Here is a 15,021-nt window from a genome sequence, read left to right on the forward strand (position 1 = left end):
GGCCCGACAAGTTATACAGCAAATGAGATGTTTCTACAAGATCCTGAGCTGAAGGTGTAGTGTAGATTATCTACTAAAGAAACATGTTTCAGATTCAGATGCTGTAGTTAGCGTTTAAGGCCGTTTCTTCTTTTGTTCTCCGTCTGGCTACTTTCCTCATATTTAAGCAGACAATAACCTTCCATTGTCTGGTACAAGACAAGATAAAGGTGAAAACGCATCTTCAAATGGTTTCTGAAAGACCATGAAGAAATAGTGATCAAGATCACTTTTAAATTTTAAGAAGGAAGTCAAAGAATAGAGGCATTATGGCGTTTTTAGGACTTTTGCACTAACCCGATCATAAATGAAGACACTCACTGTCCAAGAAGATGTTTCATCAGGAAAAATGTTGGAAGTTGGCCCATTGGTTCCCACATCCAGCAAAAACAATGGTTTGTAAAAATGTGCTCTTTATTGTGCAACATAGTGACCATCTTATGCAGGTTTTTGAAAACCCTTTTTATACACTTTGGGCTATGTTTAAGTTTTACATCTGATTGTTTTACGCTTTTAATCATTATCACCCCCTTTCGTATCTTTCTGAATCATATCTACCATGTTATGAACAAGTGCTAACTCTGTTTTTTTTTTCTTCCCAGTCGCGCTTTTATGATCAACAAATCTTAAACACTGACGTTTCCTGAGAGGCTGATGGGCACGTCCGTTCGAAGCTTTGTGAAACTGCTTCTTTCTTCCAGATTCACCAAGCCCCACTCCTCCTGGAGGAGGCGGAGGCGATCGGGCAGAAGGAGGCCTGAGGGAGCAGAAGGTTGTCCAGGAGCTGTGGTTCATCGTGGTGATGGCGGCCATCGCCCTGCTGCTCCTGGCTATTGTGTTGGGAGTCGTGCTTCACAGGGTAAGTAACCAGGTTTTGCTTATCGTCTCTCAATTTTGGCACAACAAGATGGAAAAATCCTCCACGATATTGTAGCAGAAACACCTCTGTTCACGTTCCACCAGGCCCTGAACAAACCCCCCCTCACAAGGGAGAGACCTCCTTTGGTTGCCCTCCCCATGCAGAAGAGGAGCCCCACGGCTGTGTACCCACCCAGCAACTCTGTCTTGGTAGGAGCTTTTCCCTTGGGTCTCTCTCTCTCTCTCTCTCATCTGCAAAAGCAATGTAGGAAACTAGGTCATCACAGCTCACAAAGGTATCAGAAAATGCAGTGTTACTTTCAAAACAATAGCCTTGCTCCATTTCAGCGCCCCAGAAAGTCACGGCTAGAGGAAAGACATGCACATGGCCACGTCTTGTTGACTTTTTCCCTCTCAAACGTAGTTTTAGATTTATGAATAACCTTTTTCGGACACGGCCTGATTTCCCCGTGAAAGCGTTCTCGCCAAACTTTTTTGAAAATCTATTTGCGAACCTCTCAGACCTACATTACACGAGCAACAGGATGCACATCTCCGTTATTGCTGTGCTTTTGACTTTAAAGGAGAAATAAGTAAGATATTTACTGTAAAATCAACCTAAATCATTCTCATTTGTCACCTGGGAGGGATGTAACATTCCCTATAAACAATCGGTCCTCTCCATCAACAATGTCTTAGTCCTGTTTATCTCCTTTCAAACCTAGAGGTACGGTCCAGAAGTACTTCGGTTCCCAGTGTAGCCCACGTTTACTTCCTGGTTCCTGAGCCAATCTTCCCAGGGTATTTGGTATTTGAGCGCAGTATTTGGTATTTTATCTTGGCAAAAGAGCTGCAGCCTGCAAACATGGAAGCCAGGAAGAGAAGCGGACCAGAAACAGAACAGAATACAATATTATAAATCTATCCTGTGTAAGCAAAAATTCTCAACAGCATCAGAACGTTCAAAAACGGCATATTAGATTGTGATTGACAGGCCGTTGTATCGATTTCAGCCACAAGGCGTCAGTATTACTTACAGCTCCGTTAAAGGAGCACTAAGTAAGACATTTACTGTAAAGTCAACCTAAATATTTCTCATTTGTCACTTTGAATGGAAGTAACATTCCCTATAAACAATCAGTCCTCTCTATCAACAATGTGTTAGTCCCGTTTTTCCCAAAACAGTGCATAGCATTTGGTATTTTATTTTAGCAAAAGAGCAGCAGCCTGCACAGGTGGAAGCCAGTAAGAAAAGCAGACCAGAAATAGAACAGAATACATCATATACCTGTCCTGTGGAAGTAAAAATTCAGTGCAACAACAGACCGTTGAGTAAATGGTGGGTGTCTGTGAAAGGCATTGTGTATTTGTTGTTCCTATTTTAACCACTGTCATGATTACTTATTGTTCCACTGTCTGTGTTGTTCTCTCCCTCTCTTTAGTTCGACACGGTGCCCGACACCACCGGCTTTTCCAGCAGTGTGACCCTGAAGGGCTTCTCCATGAAGATTGAGGTAAACGCCTCAGACACACACCCAAACGTGTGCTTGCGTGCGTGTGCAGACCCGGCCAGAGGCAGATCAAGTGAGACAAATGTCTTGTTTTGCAAACTTTGCATCTTCATCTCATGTGCTGGGAATTTTAATTGTTTTAGGATCGTTGTTGTACAGACTGTCTAGACGCATATTAATTGATTGCAGAGAAGGGATTTACTTGAAAGGTTACTAACAAACACAGATTTCCACTTTTCTTATTTTTTTGTTGTCGTTTGGATGCACAAACAGATCAGCAAACTTTAATCCAAGCTAGTCACATCGTAGACTATAAAAAAGGAAATTTGGAGGGTATTGTTTGACCATTGAAATGATTCACGTTTTAATCAGGCATATTCATTTGCAAATGTAATATTCAACAACATTCACATTCTGCCAATGTTATCTACTTTTGAGAGACAAATCATTCCCAAATAATATTTTAATTAGGGTTGAACTGAAGCTGTTGGTTCGGTCCGCTGCCAATTAGATTCCCTATGTGTGGTGTCCAGCAGACAACAGTGACATGGGTGTTATTATGAAGGAATATTTCCACTTTATAAAAGTTCGGAACTGTCATAAGACTTGTGGTTGGGAAAATGTCCATGCTTGGATACTTGTGTCCAATTTTAGGTAGTTTAGCGACGCTGCTAATTAGGTTAATGGCCCTTCAAACGACTTTTAAAATCATAACATATTTGTTATATATATATATATATATATATATATATATATATATATATATATATATATATATATATATATGAGACACACCCAATGCCCAAACATAATCAATTAACTAATTAAACAAATGACTAACAAATAAATATATTCTAAACAACTAAATTTAAACAAAAAATACTAATACAACAAATAAGAAAATAAATGAAAATGAACTGAGTAATTGAAATAATCAAAATTCTAAAATGTAACAAAAATAGAGAAATAGCCTGCAATGCAAACTGATAAACAGTTTGTGTAGCGGGCTATGGTGGGAGATAATAGCTGTTTATTTAGCTTCATCTAAACCTTTTACCTGTATGTTAGACCCAATCCCAACCAAGTTGTTTAAGGACATATTCCCTTTGATCAGTGGCCCTATTTTGGACATGATTAATCTATCCTTAGTAAATGGATATGTACCACAGGTCTGTTAGCTGTGACATCATCCAGGGAAGACAGATCACCCGCTATTACCATCTATAACAGATTACTGGATCAATGTGAGCTTCTGTGCTTTTTTGTTTCTCTTGTTGTGTCTCTGCCCTGTCTTCTGTAACCCCCAGTCGGTCGAGGCAGATGACCGTTCATACTAAGCCTGGTTCTGTTGGAGGTTTTCCTTCCCGTTAATGGGGAGTTTTTCTTCCCACTGTCGCTTCATGCTTGCTCAGTATGAGGGATTGCTGCAAAGCCATGTACAATGCAGATGACTCTTCCTGTGGCTCTACGCTTCTCCAGGAGTGAATGCTGCTTGTCGGGACTTTGATGCAATCAACTGGTTTCCTTATATAGGACATTTTTGACCAATCTGTATAATCTGATTGAACTTGACTTTGTAAAGTGCCTTGAGATGACATGTTTCATGATTTGGCGCTATATAAATAAAATTAAAATTGAATTGAATTTCTTTGTTGTTTTGTGCCTTCAGGAGATCCTGGAGGCTAAATGCGAGCCCGCCGAAGAGATGGACGCAGGGGAAGAACTGGGCATCCTCAGCGTGAACTCCCTGCGGCGCAGCATCAGCCAGGTGATAGACGGCAAGTCTCTTCCAGGAGACGACGACATCTGGGACCCGAACATCTCAGCCCACGACAGTGGGATGGTGAGAGACCCCAAAAAACGGATGCCGAACCTGTCCGAAATTCTGTGGAACAACTGAAAAGGAAAAAAATTAAATTAGGGAAAAAACTTTTTTTAATCTGAAACCTACATTTTCTAGCATGTCCTGTCCCTTTGTGTTACAGTTCATGGAGGACGAGGAATTTGTGGACACCATCAAAGGCTTCAGCACTGTGAGGAAGGAGCACACGATGTTCCCAGACACCAACCTGTGACCCGACGGCTCAGTCTGGAGCTTCAGCATCCTGAGCAGAGGCCTCCGCGTCGGTCATCCAGAGACGTGACGCCAGGAGGAGAAGCCCCATGTGGAAGGATCCGGTGGAAGAAGAAGATGATATGTGTCTGAGATTCAAACTACTGGAAGAAAATCCCTTTTACCGACACCAATGAAGCAGCTGGGCCTCTTTCTGAGGAGCAGTTTAGGACTCGCAACAGTGACAAGAAGAATCAGAAGCCATCTCTGCTTCCCGTGTTCTCCTCTGGCGTCTTGTCTGTTGTACAGACTCTGAAAAAGGTCTGGCGTCATCCTCCCATGTTTTTGGGATCTGATGATGAAGACACCTAGACTTCAGTGTTGAGAAGGCAGCTTCAAGGTGCCATCCCTTTCTTCAAAAGCTGGAAATGTTTTTTTTTTTCTTCTGCTTTCATAATTCTCCTTCCTAACTTTCTAAAGGTTGTTTCAGAGCGCCCTCCTCATTTATTGCCCCCCTGACAAAACCCAAGCAATCCTATATTTGAGCATTTACTGCTTCACAGACCCTCCGCCGCCCTCAACTGTGGGCATGAGATGTTTTCACAGCTTTTTATCTTTGCTTTACACCCGACCTGCCAAAAAGGTCAAAAGCTCAGTCATCGTCTTATCTGACCAAATCAAACGGCTCTAGTTAAAAACCATCACATAGTTAAGAAAACTTTGCACATTCATGCACAGTACCGGAGCTCACTGATCCGTTTTAATTTTTTACTGTACAAACTTCATGGAGACATGAACATTTTTTGCCACCGTGTCTTCATTGGTCACATGGCAACAAGGCAAGTACTTAAAACAACCTGTAATAAATTTGCAGATACATTGTGTGCAAGACCCGATTTAATCATTCACTGAAAGATGCGCAGAAACTCTATTTTGACCTACACATTTGTGTTTGTGATGGAAGGACAGCATGTTTTTTATCCTGGCATGTCTCTCTTAACAGTTAACGACCTGTTAACGACAGTTAACGACCTTAACGACCTGATTTCCAGTCCTGGCTATGGAGATCTGGGGAACCCATGATGCTACGTTTTGTTACCATTCTCTAAAATTCTGTTCTAGAAAAATCGCCCCAACTATAGATGTATTTCCTTTTTTTTTTACCAGGAATGCCAGGGATGTGGAGGGCGCTGTAATTTATCTTGGTCAGATTGTTCAAATGGCCACAAAGCATCACATATTCTGTAATCACCTTCAGACGTGTGTATCATGACTGATACAGATGTTACTATAACCAGTATTTTGAAATGTAAAGATATTTCAGTGTGCTACTTGTAAACTGGAATTGGAACTAGCATAGAAATGTCTTCCTTTCTCCACTAGAGGGCGACTCTGCATCAGTTTAATAACCATGATGCCATCTTCAGACTGATCGTGTAAACTTAGCTCTACTAAAACAACAGTTTGCTAATTTACCAAATGAAGTTTGCATGAAAAACAGGTCAGACAAACGTCAGGCAGTCCTCAACATGGACCACAGCATTTAGTTTAACTCGTACTTAGCCAGCGTTGTGTTCATCTGGAACACAATTTGTCCAGAAATAAAATGGATTATTGCAATCATGTTGGCCCTCTAAGGGCTTATTTGAATGTATAAACACACTGCAAATATAAACATATGAATAAACCTAATGAAAAAGCATGTATCACAAAATAAGGCACACAAGCAAATATAAACATATGAATAAACCTAATGAAAAAGCATGTTTCACAAAATAAGGCACACAAATCAAAGTGCTTAAATATAGAATTTCTTTTTATTTGAAATGCGTTGCAATGCAATAATGTGGGCACAAAACACTTGCACCATTACAGTCGAGATCATGGTTACAAAACATTCACGTAATAAATTAATATACTGCTGTACCACAGACGGTAAACATAAATCCCCCTAGCTAGGGAAATAAATTGCAATAGGAACATTAATAAATGTACAAAATATTTTTTCCAGGCATTTACAAAGGCAGCCTTATGTTTTTTTTCTTGTTCGACGCGTACAAATATAAACCTCTGATATGTTTGTTTAAATGGCCAGAGATCCTTCAGTGACCTTGGAGCTGAGAGACGTTCCATTTTTAAACCATTGCTGATAGATTTAAAGACAATGTTGCTTAATGCATCTGATTTACTGAAACAATAAAAACCCTTTATCCTTTAAAAATATCCAATGCCTGTTTTCAGTTCCAGTTGTCTTGATATTGCTGCAACATGCACTTCTCCCTTTAGTGTGATATTTAAATATGTCTGTAAACAAATCACTAATCATCGGAAATGCGTTCGCTGCAGTGGCAGCGGTAAAGTGCATGCAGCACATGCTGGGTTGAAAATAGCTGGCATCGGTAGAAACATGTCACAAACATTTAAACATAGCACTAGAAGATTATTTTCAAACAATAAAAAAAACGACTTCTTTTTTTTTTTTTTAACAGAGTGATGTGCAATCTTCCCCAACCTATCGAAGCAATTTCCTTCAGAGAGTCTCCCATTCTAGCAGCACTTCGTAAAACAGCCCATCATTTTTCTTTTGTGAACTTACTGGTTACTTTCCCAGACCTGACCGGGTTCTAACAAGAATCGGGCTTTATTATGAGGTGACTGATAATTCCCTTGGTCCTTTCCCAGGACTATAAGGTTTTGTTCCCCTAAACTTTCATGACGGCTACTACTTATTTTCCCTGGAAGTTCCAACTAAGTTGCTGGAAAGTGGGGATCAGGCTTCTGGAAATTAACCAGCAAGTAAAAAGAAAGTTTCAGGAAAGTACCGTGCATGTTCTAGAATAGGAAAGTAATCAGAAAGTTATATTAAAGTAGTTCAGGAGCTCAACCTCAGAGTTCCCTGAACTTACAGTTCAGGAAAAGACTCAGGAAAGTACCTAGACTTTTTTCTAGGAATATACACAATCCGTTCCAGGAAAGCATGGGCAGCATCATCCAGTGCGATCCACCTGGGTGACATCTAGCTAAACTAAAGCAGACAACTGCAGCCCCAACACACAGCCATTATGCCAGAAGCACTCCAGGGATTTTTTTTTTCTGCTGAGCACATCTTTGATCATATCTCATCATCATGCAGGTGACATGAATCTAGTCTTCATATAGAAACTCTGACAAGGCTAGTGAGTTGGGAATGTTATACCTACCAGCACAAGAACCTGAAGTACCAACACTGATGGCCGTACCTGAGACCTAAGCTACACCTGATCTGAACATTTAAAAGTACCAACTTGCATCTACTGGTCATATATGATCACATTCTCTGCAGGACTCCTGGTCTCCATTTCACGCCATTCACTTCTGAGCCGGCCCAAGGCATAAGCAAACTAGGTAGTTGCCTAAAGAGCCTCAAAGCAAACAGGAGACTTCAACAGTACAAAATTCACAAAGTCAGGCTTGCGGACACAAAATGTGTTTTTTTTGTAATAAATCAGCTGTAAACAGGATACTTTACAGCTGAGAACAGCATTTTTTAGCCTTGGAGTTACAATTTATCTAAATAAGATGCTGACTGAATATTCTATCATAGCATACTGCTAAACTCAACTAAAGCTGAAAAACTACCCTGAAAGCTGAAAAAAAAAAACGCTCTACAACTACCCTGCCTTTACTCCATCTTTAACCAAATTACATGTTTAGCCGATTATATATTTAATATTTTGCAGTCACTTCTCAAACTTCTCATGCTTAATTCACTGACTTTAATCAAGCGTGAGTTTTATTTACGTGAGAACCCAAAGACTCCATGTTAAACTTTGCATTGCTTGCCGATGGACATCCGCTCCGTGCTACATTCTGAGACAGATCCACTTCCACACCATCTGGTCGCTGACAAAAAAATGAAACCTCGACGCGCTGATAATCTTAAAGCCGAAGACCTCAAACACAGACGAGCTTACGCGATAAAACAACAATTGGACAGACGTAGACGTTAACCACGTCGTCTAAAGAGAACGACAAATTTACCACCAGTGAACACATGAGACAGGAGGCATCTGCAGACTGGGGGAAACAATCCTGGGTGGAAAGTGGGGAATTTGTCGGGGTTGACGTCACAACATTTATAGAATCGTTTAAGTCCCTTAATCTTGCTAAAAATCTCTTATCCAAAAATACGTTTTTTTGATCGCTTTTGTCCCTTTTTTTTCAAACGGTATAAACTCTCAAACTGTGCAATTCCTCTCAGTCAAATAGAAAACATTTCGATTCGAACATTCAGCTTCACGCGGTTTATCCCTGAAACTAACATGCAACAAGCAGTTTTAAAGGTTTAACTTAAAGGGCATAGTCGTTGATCTCGAGAGCTAAACCTAAAAACCGTGCGATGAATCATAAAGGATGATAAATGCTTGCCTGGCCCTTCTCCACAGATTATACCAGGGCTTCCCTGTCAGGCAGCTGCAGACAAGACGATTTGATAAAAAAAGCAGCCTGGCTGCGTCGCATTTCCCTGAACTGAGGCCTGCTGACGGATTTCAGAACATTTTAAAACCTTTAAGGACCTTTTTTTTCCCCCAACAGCACCTAACAAATCAGGAGGCGTTCAGGTTAACACTGATTACTGGCATCCACACATGAGGAATCACAGGTGCATCTCAATACATCTGAGTATCATCAAAAAGTTCTCTAAAAGCACGTAAAATATAGATTTATTACACTGAGCTGATACGGTTCAAGTGTTTCTTTCAGCTAATTTGGATGAGTTCTGCCTATAGCTGCTGAAAACCCAAATTTAGTTGTTATTCCAGACTGCTGTGAAAGGACTTTGAATGCAGAACAGCAAAGGATGTCCATGTGCTGTACAGTGAACGCATCACGTTGCATCAATTACTGCATCTAAATGAAGGCATGAAGGCAATCAGCCGGCGGCACTGATGAGGTGTTAAGCTAATCCCCGGTTGCTATTGTACTCTGAACGAGCTTCTTTAGCGTTGGCCTTTTGTGGCTCACCCGTCCTAAAGAGGGTGCATTTTAAGTTTCCGCTGGTCGAGAACCATAATCATCTAAACTGACAGAAATAAACATTTCTGTAATGAACTAAAACTCACTAAAATAAACTTTTTTGACGATGACTTCAGTTCCTGAGATGCACCTGTGTATAGTCAGAATATACAAGAATGGAGCACTCAATGGTTAAAAAAAAAAGCTAAAATATTAAATAATAAAAGAAATACAAAGACTAATAGTCGTATCAGAAGTAAAGAACACAACAACGGGGGCAGAAAGTACCACCAGGGGAAACTAAGAAGGAAGGAAGGATTGGATGTCAATCAGTTCCTGGGGTTTCCCCCAAACGACCAAAACTCTCCGCGGCTGGTCGACTCCGGAGCGACCAGAGCCTGGCGTCGGACCTTACGTGGGGCAGAGAACTGTGGAGAGAAAGACAACGGGCGGTGAGAGACGCCGCGGCAGGTGACGGACGGGCGTGAAGCATGCCAGAGCCGGGAGAGATGTGTGGCTAGAGACGAGGGAAAAACGCCGACTGCAGGTGAGAAGCAAACACACCAACAGCTGCTGCTACAAGCTTTTAATGTGAAGAAAGTATGAGCGTGAGTGCGATTGGTTGTGTGTGTGTGTGTGTCCCCACAGCCCCAGTGGGTGTAGCGCAGCTGCAAGCACCACACAACACAACGGGCACCACAGCGGAGAGCGGAGGAGGGGGGGTGGGAGGCTGATGGTGCCGGTCGAAGGGAACGCTGTGCAGACGGGGAGGACGACGAGGCGTTTGATGTCAATGAGCTGCGCTAAACCTCACCAACCTCGGGTTCCTCCGCTTTCATACGAGAGCTGCCCCAAGGGACAGCGGAGCGCGGGCGAAAAGCAGAAGGAAGGCACACGTCAACAACAAGGAACGTTCGGTGTTCGGGTTCACCGCTGCTTTTCTCTGGCGGGAAAAGCTGCGTCGCTGAATGTCACGACGCGACCATCGGGGGGGTGAAGGCTACGCTTTGTCCACGTACGAACAACTGGAGCCACAGTCAGATGAGCTTTGAGCCGAATTATCAAGGAGTGACGTGAAAACGTTGGCGCTCCTCTCAGCCCGGGCACAGAGACGGAGAGTAAAGTAGAATAAAGCAGGACCCCCATAATTACCAGCATTACCATTACTAAACCTTTACTTCTGAGCTGTCATTGGTCCAACCCGGCTCATATTGCACAGTATTAAAAGGAGAAGTCTGCTCATATTCAGAATTCAAACTTCTGAAAGTACTTTAAATACAAAATGATTACATACTGTTCAATAAATGATATGTTTTTTTTAAATTAAGATTTGAATGTGCTTTACTGAGGCATCCATGTTGCCACCTCCCAGTTTGTGACGTCATGGTGCGGTAACATTTTTCAGTTTTAACCCACTAACTGAACCATGGTGTAACGCCAACACTGCTATATTTCGTTAAGAAAAGTAAAACAACTTAATTTCCACAGCTAATAGGTTGGAAATGAGGCACAGTTGACTGGATTCGTTCTTCCAGCTGAATGCGTTCCCGACGCAATGGGATACAAATTCTGGTGGAGATAACTCGTTTGGCACGACGCCGGCCGTGATGTTTTGTTTTTACAACGCGGTTGGTCGGCCTATCGACCAATCGCACATTCTACATTATACAAAAGAAAAACCTACTGAAAATTCTCTGGCCAGAAGTTCGATGGCAAATCCTCCCACTTCAAGTTGGCAATCCAACGACGAACTCGTGGTGGATCATGAAGGTGAAGTAAGTAATGCTTTTTCCACTTTTACCCGATGTACTGTTACATCCGACAGCCATGCACGTGGGCATTGTCGCTTTAACAGTTGCTCTTGCGAATTTCAACGGTGAAGTCCTCTGGAAATCCGAAATAATTGTTGTTGATTGCAGATGTGTAAAACGGTTCCTATTGAATTAGCTTGTAAAGCCTGGAGAACGACCCTCGGCTCACCGCACCGTGAAGACGTCAGGAGTGAGGTGTTACCATATTTGGTCATTAATGGCCACTCCCAGATCGCGACGAAAATTAATACTTTTATTTTTTTACTGATTAACGCTAAATTCATTAAATCACGGCATACGTATTAGTTTTAGGTATAGATAATGATCCACTGATTCTTCCTTGCTGACCAGACTTCTCCTTTAACAAATTTAGCTCCTCCTCCCCCCCCCCCCCACCCCCCCTGCTTAAAACTTTTGCTTGTTCATGCAACCAACTGCACAGCAGTTCCTCTTCATTTTAACTCCCCCGTCTGTGCTCATACTTCTGCTTTTGGTCCTGTCTGGTAAAACTGGCTGCTCCAGCCGGACCTCATCTGACTGGACCTCCCCCATCACTTCTATTGAAACTACGTCTCTACTGTAAATGTTTCAAACTGTGGACGACTACAATTACCCATAAAGTACAAAACACTTTTTTGCATTACGATTAGACTGCTGACAAATATTCACCAACTGCTTAAATACTAGTTTCTCTGATGGTTTTAAGGTCCAGAGTAAATAAATTAGACCACACAACACCCGCAAAAAGCCTCTTATTGAGGTTATTACAATATGTTTTCACTCAACCTTGTTGCTTAACTTGGTCACCCAAGCAAAGCAACAAAATGAAAGCCCTGTTTACCTTTGAGTATGTAATCCGTTAGGAGGGCCGGTACCTTCTCGCTGTCATCCCTCATGGCGTGAAGAACTGATGAGGAGAGGAAGAGTTAGAGGTGGCGCTAAGATCCGACAAACAAACATGTCTGAGCTCCTTGTGATTGAAATGTGCCGCGTTCTGCCTCACAGACTCACTCTTTGCGAGGATCTGGAGGTCTTCTACAGACGGAGAGCCCGCTTTCTTCTCATAGGGGATAACTGTGGTCAGATACTAAAGAGGAAAAAAAACTTGATTACGAAGGTGGGTGGGGGGTGGTGGGGGGGGGGAACACACCAAGTGACTTAAGACTTGCTTAACTTTCTATAACAAACTTTTGGAACAAATAAGAAGCCTGTGTTGTGCTAAAGGTTACGAAAACATGCAGCTTAGCTTTGTTCCAACGATCAGCTGGGCTACAAGAGGATTTTTGAGTTAAATAAAGCAGGGCGATAATGTTTAAATACAAAAATAAAAGTGATTTTGTCACAATGCGACCGCAAACTTGAATGCGGACTTCAATGAGACAGACCAACACAATATAGTTGATAACAGACGCCGGCATTTCTGCCGAGGGACAGGTCAGGTCAGGTCAGGCTTGTTCCTTAGTCACCATGATGACACTTGTTCACCAACGTCGCACTGAAGTTTGTGGTCGGAACGTGACAAAATGCGTAGAGGTTAAGGGGGGGAGTTAAATACATTTACAAGACACTGAGGTATTTAATGAAAAAGAAAGTAAAAGACAATAAAGCAGATCAAACAATAAGGCAAAAAAAAAGATGTGCATGCCAGTTGACCCCCCCCCCCCCCCAAAAACAAAGGAGAAAGTGCAGAAGAAAGAGCGGGGGGCACCTGTTTATCCCCTCCTGTGTGGCCAAAAGTTTGACGGAGGCCATTTTGAATGACATTGGAGAGTCCCTCCAGAGTGAGGAGCTACAAGGAGTGAGAGGAAGGAGGGAGGGAGGGGAAGAAGAGATTTGAGGAGAGATAAGGAGGCCGTCTACGACAGGAAGGAAAGGTGCTAAGAAGGAAAGTGAAGCCTATCTGCGCGGGGCAAGCATCTGTTCCCCCCCCCCCCAGCTAACTCACCGTGCCGGGTATGTGCGTGCTGTTCGTCCTCTGGCCGTTGGGCCCCGTCGTGGTCGTGCTCCTGATCTTCTTCTTCTTGCGCAGCAGCTCGCGGTGCTCCTTCTGCTTGTTCTGCACGTCGATCAGCAGCGAGATGAAGCTGTTCTTCACCTGCACAGCCGCCACATTTCATGTTTACCTCCACAGGGTTTGGGGGGAAAAAAAACGCGCCCATTGTCCCGGTTTGATCGTTTTCAAAAAGCTTTTATTTGAATTTGCAGAACAGATGAAAAAGGCAAATAAAATGAAGCATCCAGAACATTTAGTCATTCCCCACAATTACAGGGCCTGGCATAAGGAGCTTTTTCACATTTATGTCACTTTACAGCCCCAAAGTGATTGTTTTATGATTTATGTGATAAATCAACACTAAGTAGCACAGCATTGTTGTGGAAGGAACATAATTACTGATTGAGGCGACTTCTGAAGGCTAAGATTGGTTGAACTGGATTTTATTGTAAAATAATTCAAACCATGATTTTCTGAATTTTATTTGCCAAACATGTTGAAAACCATACATTGCTCATCTTCTATTCTACGATTATGTCCCACACTGTCGGTCGATCACATGAACACCAAACGAAACTCATTGTTGCTTGTGGGCGGAGCCTGATCAAATGAGAGAAGACTAGGCGGGTGTGAATACTTTTGCTAGCCACTGTATGAGGCCTGCTTTGGGTATTAAGGAATCATTTCCATCATAGGGATAAAGCATAACGAAATATTTTTCCTTTCCTTCACATGTTTATAACTCTTTATTTCATTAACAAACCTTGGAATAAAAGCACTGGAGTTCTTCCAGCCGTTTTGTACATTTCCAGCTGGAAGATGGCCATTTCATTTAGAAAAGCCTTTAAAATGCAAAAACTTTCCAGGCTACGGAAAATAAAGCTGGAGTTCTGGTTATCTGTGCAAAGTAACGCTCAAACAAGGATAAGGAGATAAAGCTGCAGGCGATTCTGACAACGCGCGGCAGTCCGTTTGGAAGCCCTCTGAACGCTTCTGAGCCGCTCTGCTTCGGTACGTTTCCTCCTCGAAGCGTTTCTGCTGGGTCTGACTCTGACACTCGTCGTGGTGTGTGACCAGATTAAAAGTACACCTCCTTCTCGAAGTCTAGTTCGTCTCGCAAGGGCCAGCGCCTGGATCAGCTCTTCGCTGTAGCGACGGATGGCCGCCTCCACTTCCTCCAGGGGTCCGGGCGAGCTCCGGCACAGAGAGCTGACGAAAGCCCTGCGGAGCGGAGACGGGGCGCAGAGGGAAACGTGGCTTAGGTAGGGAGGACCAAACCGCAACGAGAAGCCTCAAGTAAAAATGTTGATTCTACACTCCAATCCAATTTTAGAAACATTTACTGAGACAAGTAAATGTTTAAAATTCATTCAGTTGTTTGGAGAACTGTAAAGCAGGTCGCCCAGAGCACATTAAAACACCAGGCAGCCTGAACAGAAAGACTTCTGGTCCCCGGTTGTCTCTGTGTGCTGTAGGAGCAGGAAGACTCACGTTCCTCGAAGCTCGTGTTGGATCCGGATCGCTTCATGCCACCGAGGTCCTGGGAGAGCATGGAACAGGTCGGACTGGAGGGACTCTCGTCGTCTTCCGGGTCGGGTGGACTCCTGCATCATCTCTTCGATCTCCTCTATCACCCTAACGACACAACAGCCTTTAAACCGGAGGCCAAATCTGGCCTGCTAAGCAATTTATATTGGCCCTCAAGAGCCAAAAAAATGGCATATCATGTCATAAAGTACAGGCATATATCCTTTTAAATTG

General features: G+C 42.8%; 1 pseudogene; it reads right to left on the reverse strand.

Moving 5' to 3' along the window:
- Positions 1-9,315: 9,315 nt before the first annotated feature.
- LOC118566194 overlaps positions 9,316-15,021 on the reverse strand; it is a 7,093-nt pseudogene continuing 1,387 nt past the window's right edge.

This window comes from Fundulus heteroclitus, chromosome 15 (assembly GCF_011125445.2).
Source record: "Fundulus heteroclitus isolate FHET01 chromosome 15, MU-UCD_Fhet_4.1, whole genome shotgun sequence".
Classification (NCBI taxonomy): Eukaryota; Metazoa; Chordata; class Actinopteri; order Cyprinodontiformes; family Fundulidae; genus Fundulus; species Fundulus heteroclitus.